Below are 13,390 nucleotides of genomic sequence, written 5' to 3' on the forward strand. Positions count from 1 at the left end.
TATAGAGATAGCGGTGTAGTTATTTCCATGTAAATAGGCATAGCGGTGTTGATATTTCCATGTTTATAGGGATAGAGTTGTAGATATTTCCTAGTTTATACAGATAGCGGTGTAGATATTTCCATGTTTATAGAGATAGCGGTGTAGACATTTCCACGTTTATACAGATAGCGGTGTAGATATTTCCATATTCTTACAGATGGCGGTGCAGATATTTCCATCCTTATACAGATAGCCGTGTAGAAATTTCCATGTTTATACAGATGGCGGTGTAGATATTTCCATGTTTATGGAGATGGCGGTGTAGATATTTCCATGTTTATAGAGATAATGGTGTAGTTATTTCAAAGTTAATAGGCATAGCGGTTTAGATATTTCCATGTTTATAGAGAGAGAGGTGTAGATGTTTCCTTGTTTATACAGATATAGGTGTAGATAATTCCATGTTTATAGTGTTAGCGGTGTAGACATTTCCAAATTTATACAGATAGCGGTGTAGGTATTTAAAGGTTCATACAGATGGTGGTGTGGATATTTCCATCCTTATACAGGTAGCGGTGTAGATATTTCCAAGTTTATGCAGATAGAGGAGTAGATATTTCCACTTTTATGCAGATAGCGGTGAAGATATTTCCATGTTTATACAGATAGCGGTGTAGATATTTCCATGTTCCTGCAGATGGGTGTGTAGATATTTTCAAGTTTATACAGATAGTGGTGTAGTTATTTCCATGTTTACACAGATAGCGTAGATATTTCCATGTTCCTACAGCTGGTGGTGTAGATGTTTCCATGCTTACACAGATAGTGGTGTAGATATTTCCAAGTTTATGCAGATAGCGGTGGAGATATTTCCAGTTTTATGGAGTTAGCGGTGTAGATATTTCCATGTTTATACAGATTGCTGTGTAGATATGTACATCTTTATACAAATGGCGGTGTAGATATTTCCATGTTTATACAGATGGCGGTGTAGATATTTCCATCTTTATACAGATGGCGGTGTAGATATTTCCATGTTTATAGAGATGGCGGTGTAGATATTTCCATGTTTATAGAGATAGCGGTGTAGTTATTTCCACGTTAATAGGCATAGCGGTGTAGAAATTTCCATGTTTATAGAGATGGCGGTGTAGATATTTCCTTGTTTATAGAGATAGCAATGTAGTTATTTCCAAGTAAATAGGCATACCGGTGTAGATATTTCCATGTTTATAGAGATAGAGGTGTAGATATTTCCTACTTTATACAGATAGCGGTGTAGATATTTCCATGTTTATAGAGATAGCGGTGTAGACATTTCCACGTTTATACAGATAGCGGTGTAGATATATCCATGTTCATACAGATGGCGGTGTAGATATTTCCATCCTTATAGAGATAGCGGTGTAGATATTTCCATGTTTATACAGATGGCGGTGTAGATATTTCCACGTTTATGGAGATGGCGGTGTAGGTATTTCCATGTTTATAGAGATAACGGTGTAGTTATTTCAACGTTAATGGGCATAGCGGTGTAGATATTTCCATATTTATAGAGAGAGAGGTGTAGATGTTTCCTTGTTTATACAGATAGCGGTGTAGATATTTCCATCTGTATAGAGATAGTGGTGTAGACATTTCCAAATTTTTACAGATAGTGGTGTAGATATTTAAAGGTTCATACAGATGGTGGTGTAGATATTTCCATCCTTATACAGATAGCGGTGTAGACATTTCCACGTTTATACAGTAAGCAGTGTAGATATATCCATCTTCATACAGATGGCGGTGTAGATATTTCCATCCTTATACAGATAGCGTTGTGGATATTTCCATGTTTATACAGATGGCGGTGTAGATATTTCCATGCTTATAGAGACAGAGGTGTAGATGTTTCCTTGTTTATACAGATAGCGGTGTAGATATTTAAAGGTTCATACAGGTGGTGGTGTAAATATTTCCATCCTTATACAGATAGCGGTGTAGATATTTCCATGTTTATACAGATGGCGGGGTAGATATTTCCTTCTTTATACAGATGGCGGTGTAGATATTTCCATGTTCATAGAGATGGCAGTGTAGATATTTCCATGTTTACAGAGATAGAGGTGTAGATATTTCCTTGTTTATAGAGATAGCGGTGTAGATATTTCCATGTTTATACAGATGGCGGTATAGATATTTCCATCTCTATACAGATGGCGGTGTACATATTTCCATGTTCATACAGATGTCTGTGTAGATATTTCCATGTTTTTAGACATGGCGGTGTAGATATTTCCATGTTTATACAGATAGCGGTGTAGATATTTCCACGTTTATACAGTAAGCGGTGTAGATATATCCATGTTCATACAGATGGCGGTGTAGATATTTCCATCTTCATACAGATAGCTGTGTAGATATTTACATCTTTATACAAATGGCGGTGTAGATATTTCCATGTTTATACAGGTAGCTGGGTAGATATTTCCATCGTTATACTGATGGCGGTGAAGATATCTCCATTTTCATACAGATGGCGGTGTAGGTATTTCCATGTTTACACAGATGACGGTGTAGATATTTCCATGTTTATACAGAAGGCGTTGTAGATATTTCCATGTTTATAGAGATGGCGGTATAGATATTTCCATGTTTATACAGATAGTGGTGTAGATATTTCCACCTTTATACAGATGGCGGTGTAGATATTTCCATGTTTATAGAGATGGTGGTGTAGTTATTTCCATGTTTATAGAGACAGACGTGTAGATGTTTCCTTGTTTATACAGATAGCGGTGTAGATATTTACATGTTTATAGAGATAGTGGTGTAGCCATTTCCAAATTTATACAGATAGCAGTGTAGATATTTAAAGGTTCATACAGATGGTGGTGTAGATATTTCCATCCTTATACAGATAGCGGTGTAGATATTTCCATGTTTATACAGATGGCGGTGAAGATATTTCCATCTTGATACAGATGGCGGTGTAGATATTTCCATGTTCATAGAGATGGCGGTGTAGATATTTCCTTCTTTATACAGACGGCGGTGTAGATATTTCCTTGTTTATAGAGGTGGCGGTGTAGATATTTCCATGTTTATACAGATAGTGGTGTAGTTATTTCCATGTTAATAGGCATAGCGGTGTAGATATTTCCATGTTTATGGAGATGGCGGTGTAGATATTTCCATGTTTACACAGATAACAGTGAAGATATTTACATGTTCCTACAGATGGCTGTGTAGATAGTTCCATGTTTATACAGATAGCAGTGTAGATATTTCCGTGTTTTTAGAGATAGCCGTGTAGTTATTTCCATGTTAATAGGCATAGCGGTGGAGATATTTCCATGTTTATATAGATAGAGGTGTAGATATTTCCTAGTTTATACAGACAGCGGTGTAGATATTTCCATGTTTATAGAGATAGCGGTGTAGACATTTCCACGTTAATACAGGTAGCGGTGTAGATATTTCCATGTTCTTACAGATGGCGGTGTAGATATTTCCATCCTTATACAGATAGCCGTGTAGATATTTCCATGTTTATACAGATGGTGGTGTAGATATTTCCATGTTTATACAGATGGCGGTGTAGATATTTCCATCTTTATACACATGGCGGAGTAGATTTTTCCATGTTCATACAGATGGCGGTGCAGATATTTCCATGTTTATAGAGATGGTGGTGTAGATATTTCCATGTTTATACAGATGGCGGAGTCGATATTTCCATGTTTATACTGATGGCGGTGTAGACATTTCCATATTTATACAGATGGCGGTGTAGATATTTCTATGTTCTTACACATGGCGGTGGAGATATTTCCATCTTTATACAGACGGCAGTGTAGATATTTACATGTTTATAGAGATGGCATTGTAGATATTTCCATGTTCATACAGATGGCGGTATAGATATTTCCATCCTTATACAGATAGCGGTGTAGATATTTCCATGTTTATACAGATGACGGTGTAGATATTTCCATCTTTATACAGATGGCGGTGTAGTTATTTCCATGTTCATACAGATGGCGGTGTAGATATTTCCATGTGTATAGAGATGGCGGTACAGATATTTCCATGTTTATACAGGTGGCGGTGTAGATATTTCCATCTTTATACAGATGGCGGTGTAGATATTTCCATCTTTATACAGATGGCGGTGTAGATATTTCCATGTTCATACTCAAGGCGGTTTAGATATTTCCATCTCTATACAGATGGCTGTGTAGATATTTCCATGTTTATACAGATGGCAGTGTAGGCATTTCCATGTTTATAGAGATGGTGGTGTAGATATTTCCATGTTTATACAGATAGCTTTGTAGATATTTCCATCTTTATACAGATGGCAGTGTAGATATATCCATGTTTATACAAATGGCTGTGTAGATATTTCCATGTTTATAGAGATGGCGGTGTAGATATTTCCATGTTTATAGAGGTAGCGGTGTAGTTAGTTCCATGTAAATAGGCATAGCGGTGTAGATATTTCCATGTTTATAGAGATAGCGGTGTAGACATTGCCACGTTTATACAGATAGCGGTGTAGATATATCCATGTTCATACAGATGGCGGTGTAGATATTTCCATCCTTATAGAGATGGCGGTGTAGATATTTCCATGTTTATACAGATGGCCGTGTAGATATTTCCATGTATATGGAGATGGCAGTGTAGATGTTTCCATGTATATAGAGATAACGGTGTAGTTATTTCAAGGTTAACGGGCATAGCGGTGTAGATATTTCCATGTTTATAGAGAGAGAGCTGTAGATGTTTCCTTGTTTATACAGATAGCTGTGTAGATATTTCCATGTGTATAGAGATAGCGGTGTAGACATTTCCAAATTCATACAGATAGCTGTGTAGATATTTAAAGGTTCATACTGATGGTGGTGTAGACATTTCCATCCTTATACAGATAGCGGTGTAGATATTTGCATGTTTATGCAGATGGTGGTGTGGATATATCCATCTTTATACAGATGGCGGTGTAGATATTTCCATGTCCATAGAGATGGCGGTGTAGATATTTCCATGTTTACAGCGATAGCGGTGTAGATATTTCCTTGTTTATAGAGATACCGGTGTAGATATTTCCATGTTTATACAGATGGCGGTGTAGATATTTCCATCTCCATACAGATGGCGGTGTATATATTTCCATGTTCATTCAGATGGCGGTGTAGATATTTCCATGTTTTTAGACATGGAGGTGTAGATATATTCATGTTTATACAGATAGTGGTGTAGATATTTCCATGTTTATATAGATAGAGGTGTAGATGTTTCCTAGTTTATACAGACAGCGGTGTAGATATTTCCATGTTTATAGAGATAGCGATGTAGACATTTCCACGTTTATACAGATAGCGGTGTAGATATTTCCATGTTCTTACAGATGACGGTGTAGATATTTCCATGTTTATACAGAAGACTCTGTAGATATTTCCATCTTTATACAGATGGCGGTGTAGATATTTCGATGTTCATACAGATGGCGGTGTAGATATTTCCATGTTTATAGAGATGGCAGTATAGATATTTCCATGTTTATACAGGTGGCGGTGTAGGTATTTCCATCTTTATACAGATGTCGGTGTAGATATTTCCATGTTCATACACAAGGCGGTGTAGATATTTCCATCTTTATATAGATGGCTGTGTAGATATTTCCATGTTTATACAGATGGCTGTGTAGGCATTTTCATGTTTATAGAGATGGCGGTGTAGATATTTCCATGTTTATACAGATAGCTGTGTAGATATTTCCATCTTTATTCAGATGGCAGTGTAGATATATCAATGTTTATACAAATGGCGGTGTAGATATTTCCATGTTTATACAGATGGCAGTGTAGATATTTCCATGTTTATAGAGATGGCGGTGTAGATATTTCCATGTTTATAGAGATAGCGGTGTAGTTATTTCCATGTAAATAGGCATAGCGGTGTAGATATTTCCATGTTTATAGAGATAGAGGTGTAGATATTTCCTAGTTTATACAGATAGCGGTGTAGATATTTCCATGTTTATAGAGATAGCGGTGTAGACATTTCCACGTTTATACAGATAGCGGAGTAGATATTCCCATATTCTTACAGATGGCGGTGCAGATATTTCCATCCTTATACAGATAGCCGTGTAGAAATTTCCATGTTTATACAGATGGCGGTGTAGATATTTCCATGTTTGTGGAGATGGCGGTGTAGATATTTCCATGTTTATAGAGATAACGGTGTAGTTATTTCAAAGTTAATAGGCATAGCGGTGTAGATATTTCCATGTTTATAGAGACAGAGGTGTAGATGTTTCCTTGTTTAAACAGATATAGGTGTAGATATTTCCATGTTTATAGAGATAGCGGTGTAGACATTTACAAATTTATACAGATAGCGGTGTAGGTATTTAAAGGTTCATACAGATGGTGGTGTGGATATTTCCATCCTTATACAGATAGCGGTGTAGATATTTCCAAGTTTATGCAGATAGAGGAGTAGATATTTCCACTTTTATGGAGATAGCGGTGAAGATATTTCCATTTTTATACAGATAGCGGTGTAGATATTTCCATGTTCCTGTAGATGGCTGTGTAGATATTTCAAAGTTTATACAGATAGTGGTGTAGATATTTCCATGTTTACAAAGATAGCGTAGATATTTCCATGTTCCTACAGCTGGTTGTGTAGATGTTTCCATGCTTACACAGATAGTGGTGTAGATATTTCCAAGTTTATGCAGATAGCGGTGGAGATATTTCCACTTTTATGGAGTTAGCGGTGTAGATATTTCCATGTTTATACAGAAAGCGGTGTAGATATTTCCATGTTCCTACAAATGGCACTGTAGATATTTCCATGTTTATAGAGTTGGCGGTTTAGACATTTCCATCTTCGTACACATGGCGGTGTAGATATTTCCATCTTCATACACATAACGGTGTAGATATTTCCATGTTTATACAGGTGAGGGTGTATATATTTCCATACTCATACAGATGGCGTTGTAGATATTTCCATGTTTATAGAGATAACGGTGAAGGTATTTCCATGTTTACACAGATAGTGGTGTAGATATTTCAATATTTACACAGATAGCATTGTAGATATTTACATTTTTATACAGATAGCGGTGTAGATATTTCCATGGTTATAGAGATATCGCTGTAGATATTTCCAGGTTTCTACAGATTGCAGTGTAGATATTTCCACGTTTATATAGAAGGCTGTGTAGATATTTCCATGTTTATACAGATAGCGGTGTAGATATTTCCATGTTTACACAGATAGCGGTGTAGATATTTCCATGTTTACACAGATAGCGTATGAGTTATTTCCATGTTTATACAGATAGCGGTGTAGATATTTCCATGTTTATAGAGATAGCGGTGTAGACATTGCCACGTTTATACAGATAGCGGTGTAGTTATTTCCATGTTTATAGAGATAGCGGTGTAGACATTGCCAGGTTTATGCAGATAGGGGTGTAGATATTTCCATGTTTATAGAGATGGCGGTGTAGATATTTAAATGTTTATACAGATGGCTGTGTAGATATTTCCATCTTTATACATTTGGTGATGCAGATATTTCCGTCCTTATACAGATAGCGGTGTAGATATTACCATGTTTATACAGATGGCGGTGTAGATATATCCATGTTTATAGAGATGGAGGTGTAGATATTTCCATGTTTATAGAGATAACGGTGTAGTTATTTCCATTTTAATAGGCATAGCGGTGTAGATATTTCCATGTTTATGGAGACAGAGGTGTAGATATTTCCTAGTTTAAACAGATAGCGGTGTAGATATTTCCATGTTTGTAGAGATAGCGGTGTAGACATTTCCACGTTTATACAGATAGTGGTGTAGATATTTAAAGCTTCATAAAGATGCTGGTGTAGATATTTCCATCCTTATACAGATAGCGGTGTAGATATATCCGTGTTTGTACAGATGGCGGTGTAGAAATTTCCATCTTTATGGAGATGGCGGTGTAGATATTTCCATGTTTATTGAGACAGAGGTGTAGATATTTCCATGTTTATACAGATAGCGGTGTAGATATTTCCATGTTTATACAGATAGCTGTGTAGATATTTCCATGTTTATGAAGAGGGCGGTGTAGATATTTCCATGTTAATAGATATGGCCGTGTAGATATTTCCATGTTTAAAGAGATGACAGTGTAGGTATTTCCATTTTTATAGAGAGAGCGGTGTATTTATTTCCATGTAAATAGGCATAGCAGTGTAGATATTTCCTTGTTTATAGAGATAGAGGTGTAGATATTTCCTAGTTTAAACAGATAGAGGTGTAGATATTTCCATGTTTATTGAGACAGAGGTGTAGATATTTCCATGTTTATACAGATAGCGGTGTAGATATTTCCATGTTTATACAGAGAGCTGTGTAGGTATTTCCATCTTTATACAGATGGCGGTGTAGATATTTCCATGTTAATACAGATGGCGGTGTAGATATTTCCATCTTAATAGATATGGCAGTGTAGATATTTCCATGTTTAATGAGATGACAGTGTAGATACTTCCATTTTTATAGAGATACGGTGTATTTATTTCCATGTAAATAGGCATAGCGGTGTAGATATTTCCTTGTTTATAGAGATAGAGGTGTAGATATTTCCTAGCTTAAACAGATAGCAGTGTAGATATTTCCATGTGTATAGAGATAGCGGTGTAGACATTTCCACGTTTATACAGTATGCGGTGTAGATATATCCATGTTCATACAGATGGCGGTGTAGATATTTCCATCCTTATACAGATAGCGGTGTAGATATTTCCATGTTTATACAGATGGCTGTGTAGGTATTTCCATGTTTATGGAGATGGCGGTGTAGATATTTCCATGTTTATAGAGACAGAGGTGTAGATGTTTCCTTGTTTATGCAGATAGTGGTGTAGATATTACCATGTTAATAGAGATAGCGGTGTAGCCATTTCCAAATTTATACAGATAGCGGTGTAGATATTTAAAAGTTCATACAGATGGTGGTGTAGATATTTCCACCCTTATACAGATAGCGGAGTAGATATTTCCATGTTTATACAGATGGCGGTGTAGATATTTCCATCTTTATACAGATAGCGGTGTAGTTATTTCCATGTTCATAGAGATGTCGGTGTAGATATTTACATGTTTACAGAGATAGAGGTGTAGATATTTCCTTGTTTATAGAGATAGAGGTGTAGATATTTCCATGTTTATACAGATGGCGGTGTAGATATTTCCATCTCTATACAGATGGCGGTGTACATATTTCCATGTTCATACAGATGTCGGTGTAGATATTTCCATGTTTTTAGATATGGCGGTGTAGATATTTCCATCGTTATACAGAAGGCGGTGTAGATATTTCCATGTTCATACAGACGGCGGTGTAGATATTTCCATGTTTATACAGATGACGGTGTAGCTATTTCCATGTTTATACAGAAGGCGGTGTAGATATTTCCATGTTTATAAAGATGGCAGTGTAGATATTTCCATGTTTATACAGATAGCGGTGTAGATATTTCCATGTTTATACAGATAGCTGTGTAGATATTTACATCTTTATACAAATGGCGGTGTAGATATTTCCATGTTTTTATAGATGGCGGTGTAGATATTTCCATCTTTATACAGATGGCGGTGTAGCTATTTCCATGTTTATAGAGATGGCGGTGTAGATATTTCCATGTTTATAGGGATAGCGGTGTAGTTATTTCCATGTTAATTGGCATATCGGTGTAGATATTTCCATGCTTATAGAGATGGCGGTGTAGATATTTCCATGTTTATCGAGATAGAGGTGTAGATATTTCCTTGTGTATACAGATAGAGGTGAAAATATTTCCATGTTTATAGTGATAGCGGTGTAGACATTGCCACGTTTATACAGATAGCGGTGTAGATATTTCCATGTTTATAGAGATGGCGGTGTAGACATTTCCATGTTTACACTGATGGCTGTGTAGATATTTCCACCTTTATACAGATGGTGGTGTAGATATTTCCATGTTTACACAGATAGCGGTGTAGATATTTCCATGTATATACAGATGGCGGTGTAGATATTTCCATGTTTATAGAGATGGCGGTGTAGATATTTCCATGTTTATAGAGATAACGGTGTAGACATTTCCACGTTTATACAGTAAGCGGTGTAGGTATATCCATGTTCATACAGATGGCGGTGTAGATATTTCCATCCTTATACAGATAGCGTTGTGGATATTTCCATGTCTATACAGATGGCTGTGTAGATGTTTCCATGTTTATGGAGATGGCGGTGTAGATATTTCCATGCTTATAGAGACAGAGGTGTAGATGTTTCCTTGTTTATACAGATAGCGGTGTAGATATTTCCATGTTTATAAAGATAGTGTTGTAGCCATTTCCAAATTTATACAGATAGCGGTGTAGATATTTAAAGGTTCATACAGGTGGTGGTGTAGATATTTCCATCCTTATACAAATAGCGGTGTAGATATTTCCATGCTTATACAGATGGCGGGGTAGATATTTCCATCTTTATACAGATGGCGGTGTAGATATTTCCATGTTCATAGAGATGGCAGTGTAGATATTTCCATGTTTACAGAGATAGAGGTGTAGATATTTCCTTGTTTATAGAGATAGCGGTGTAGATATTTCCATGTTTATACAGATGGCGGTGTAGATATTTCCATCTCTATACAGATGGCGGTGTACATATTTCCATGTTCACACAGATGGCGGTGTAGATATTTCCATGTTTTTAGACATGGCGGTGTAGATATTTCCATGTTTATACAGATAGCGGTGTAGATATTTCTATGTTTATACAGTTAGCTGTGTAGATATTTCCATCGTTATACGGATGGCGGTGTAGATACTTCCGTGTTCATACAGATGGAGGTGTAGATATTTCCATGTTTATACTGATGACGGTGTAGATATTTCCATGTTTATACAGAAGGCGGTGTAGATATTTCCATGTTTATAGAGATGGCAGCGTAGATATTTCCATGTTTACTCAGATAGCGGTGTAGATATTTCCATGTTTATACAGAAAGCTGTGTAGATATTTACATCCTTATACAAATGGCGGTGTAGATATTTCCATGTTTATATAGATGGCGGTGTAGAAATTTCCATCTTTATACAGATGGCGGTGTAGGTATTTCCATGTTTATAGAGGTAGCAGTGTAGATATTTCCATGTTTATACAGATAGTGGTGTAGTTATTTCCATGTTAGTAGGCATAGCGGTGTAGATATTTCCATGTTTAGAGATGGCGGTGTAGATATTTCCATGTTTACACAGATAACAGTGAAGATATTTACAGGTTCCTACAGATGGCTGTGTAGATATTTCCATGTTTATACAGATAGCAGTGTAGATATTTCCGTGTTTTTAGAGACAGCCGTGTAGTTATTTCCATGTAAATAGGCATAGCGGTGTAGATATTTCCATGTTTATATAGATAGAGGTGTAGATATTTCCCAGTTTATACAGACAGCGGTGTAGATATTTCCATGTTTATAGAGATAGCGATGTAGACATTTCCACGTTTATACAGATAGCGGTGTAGATATTTCCATGTTCTTACAGATGGCGGTGTAGATATTTCCATCCTTATACAGATAGCCGTGTAGATATTTCCATGTTTATACAGATGGTGTTGTAGATATTTCCATGTTTATACAGATGGCGGTGTAGATATTTCCATCTTTATACACATGGCGGAGTAGATTTTTCCATATTCATACAGATGGCGGTGTAGATATTTCCATGTTTATAGAGAAGGTGGTGTAGATATTTCCATGTTTTTACAGATGGCGGTGTCGATATTTCCATGTTTATACAGATGGCGGTGTAGATATTTCCATATTTATACAGATGGCTGTGTAGATATTTCCATGTTCTTACACATGGCGGTGGAGATATTTCCATCTTTATACAGATGGCAGTGTAGATATTTCCATGTTTATAGAGATGGCAGTGTAGATATTTCCATGTTCATACAGATGGCGGTGTAGATATTTCCATGTTCCTGCAGATGGTTGTGTAGATATTTCCAAGTTTATACAGATAGTGGTGTTGATATTTCCAGGTTTACACAGATAGCGTAGATATTTCCATGTTCCTACAGCTGGTGGTGTAGATGTTTCCATGTTTACACAGATAGTGGTGTAGATATTTCCAAGTTTATGCAGATAGCGGTGGAGATATTTCCACTTTTATGGAGATAGCGGTGTAGATATTTCCATGTTTATTCAGAAAGCAGTGTAGATATTTTCATGTTCCTACAAATGGCGTTGTAGATATTTCCATGTTTATAGAGTTGGCGGTTTAGTCATTTCCATCTTCGTACAGATGGCGGTGTAGATATTTCTATCTTCATACACATAACGGTGTAGATATTTCCATGTTTATACAGGTGACGGTGTATATATTTCCATACTCATACAGATGGCGTTGTAGATATTTCCATGTTTATTAGAGATAGCGGTGTAGATATTTCCATGTTTATAGAGATGGCGGTGTAGGCATTTAAATGTTTATACAGATGGCTGTGTAGATATTTCCATCTTTATACATTTGGTGATGTAGATATTTCCATCCTTATAGAGATAGCGGTGTAGATATTTCCATGTTTATACAGATGGCGGTGTAGATATATCCATGTTTAAAGAGATGGCAGTGTAGATATTTCCATGTTTATAGAGATAACGGTGTAGTTATTTCCATGTAAATAGGCATAGCAGTGTAGATATTTCCATGTTTATATAGATAGAGGTGTAGATGTTTCCCAGTTTATACAGACAGCGGTGTAGATATTTCCATGTTTATAGAGATAGCGATGTAGACATTTCAACGTTTATACAGATAGCGGTGTAGATATTTCCATGTTCTTACAGATGGCGGTGTAGATATTTCAATCTTTATACACATGGCGGAGTAGATTTTTCCATATTCATACAGATGGCGGTGTAGATATTTCCATGTTTATAGAGATGGTGGTGTGGATATTTCCATGTTTATACAGATGGCGGTGTCGATATTTCCATGTTTATACAGATGGCAGTGTAGATATTTCCATATTTATACAGATGGCGGTGTAGATATTTCCATGTTCTTACACATGGCGGTGGAGATATTTCCATCTTTATACAGATGGCAGTGTAGATATTTCCATGTTTATAGAGATGGCAGTGTAGATATTTCCATGTTTATAGAGATGGCGGTATAGATATTTCCATGTTTATACAGGTGGCGGTGTAGATATTTCCATCTTTATACAGATGGCGGTGTAGATATTTCCATCTTTATACAGATGGCGGTGTAGATATTTCCATGTTCATACACAAGGCGGTGTAGATATTTCCATCTTTATACAGATGGCTCTGTAGATATTT

This window comes from Gorilla gorilla, chromosome 18 (assembly GCF_029281585.2).
Source record: "Gorilla gorilla gorilla isolate KB3781 chromosome 18, NHGRI_mGorGor1-v2.1_pri, whole genome shotgun sequence".
Classification (NCBI taxonomy): Eukaryota; Metazoa; Chordata; class Mammalia; order Primates; family Hominidae; genus Gorilla; species Gorilla gorilla.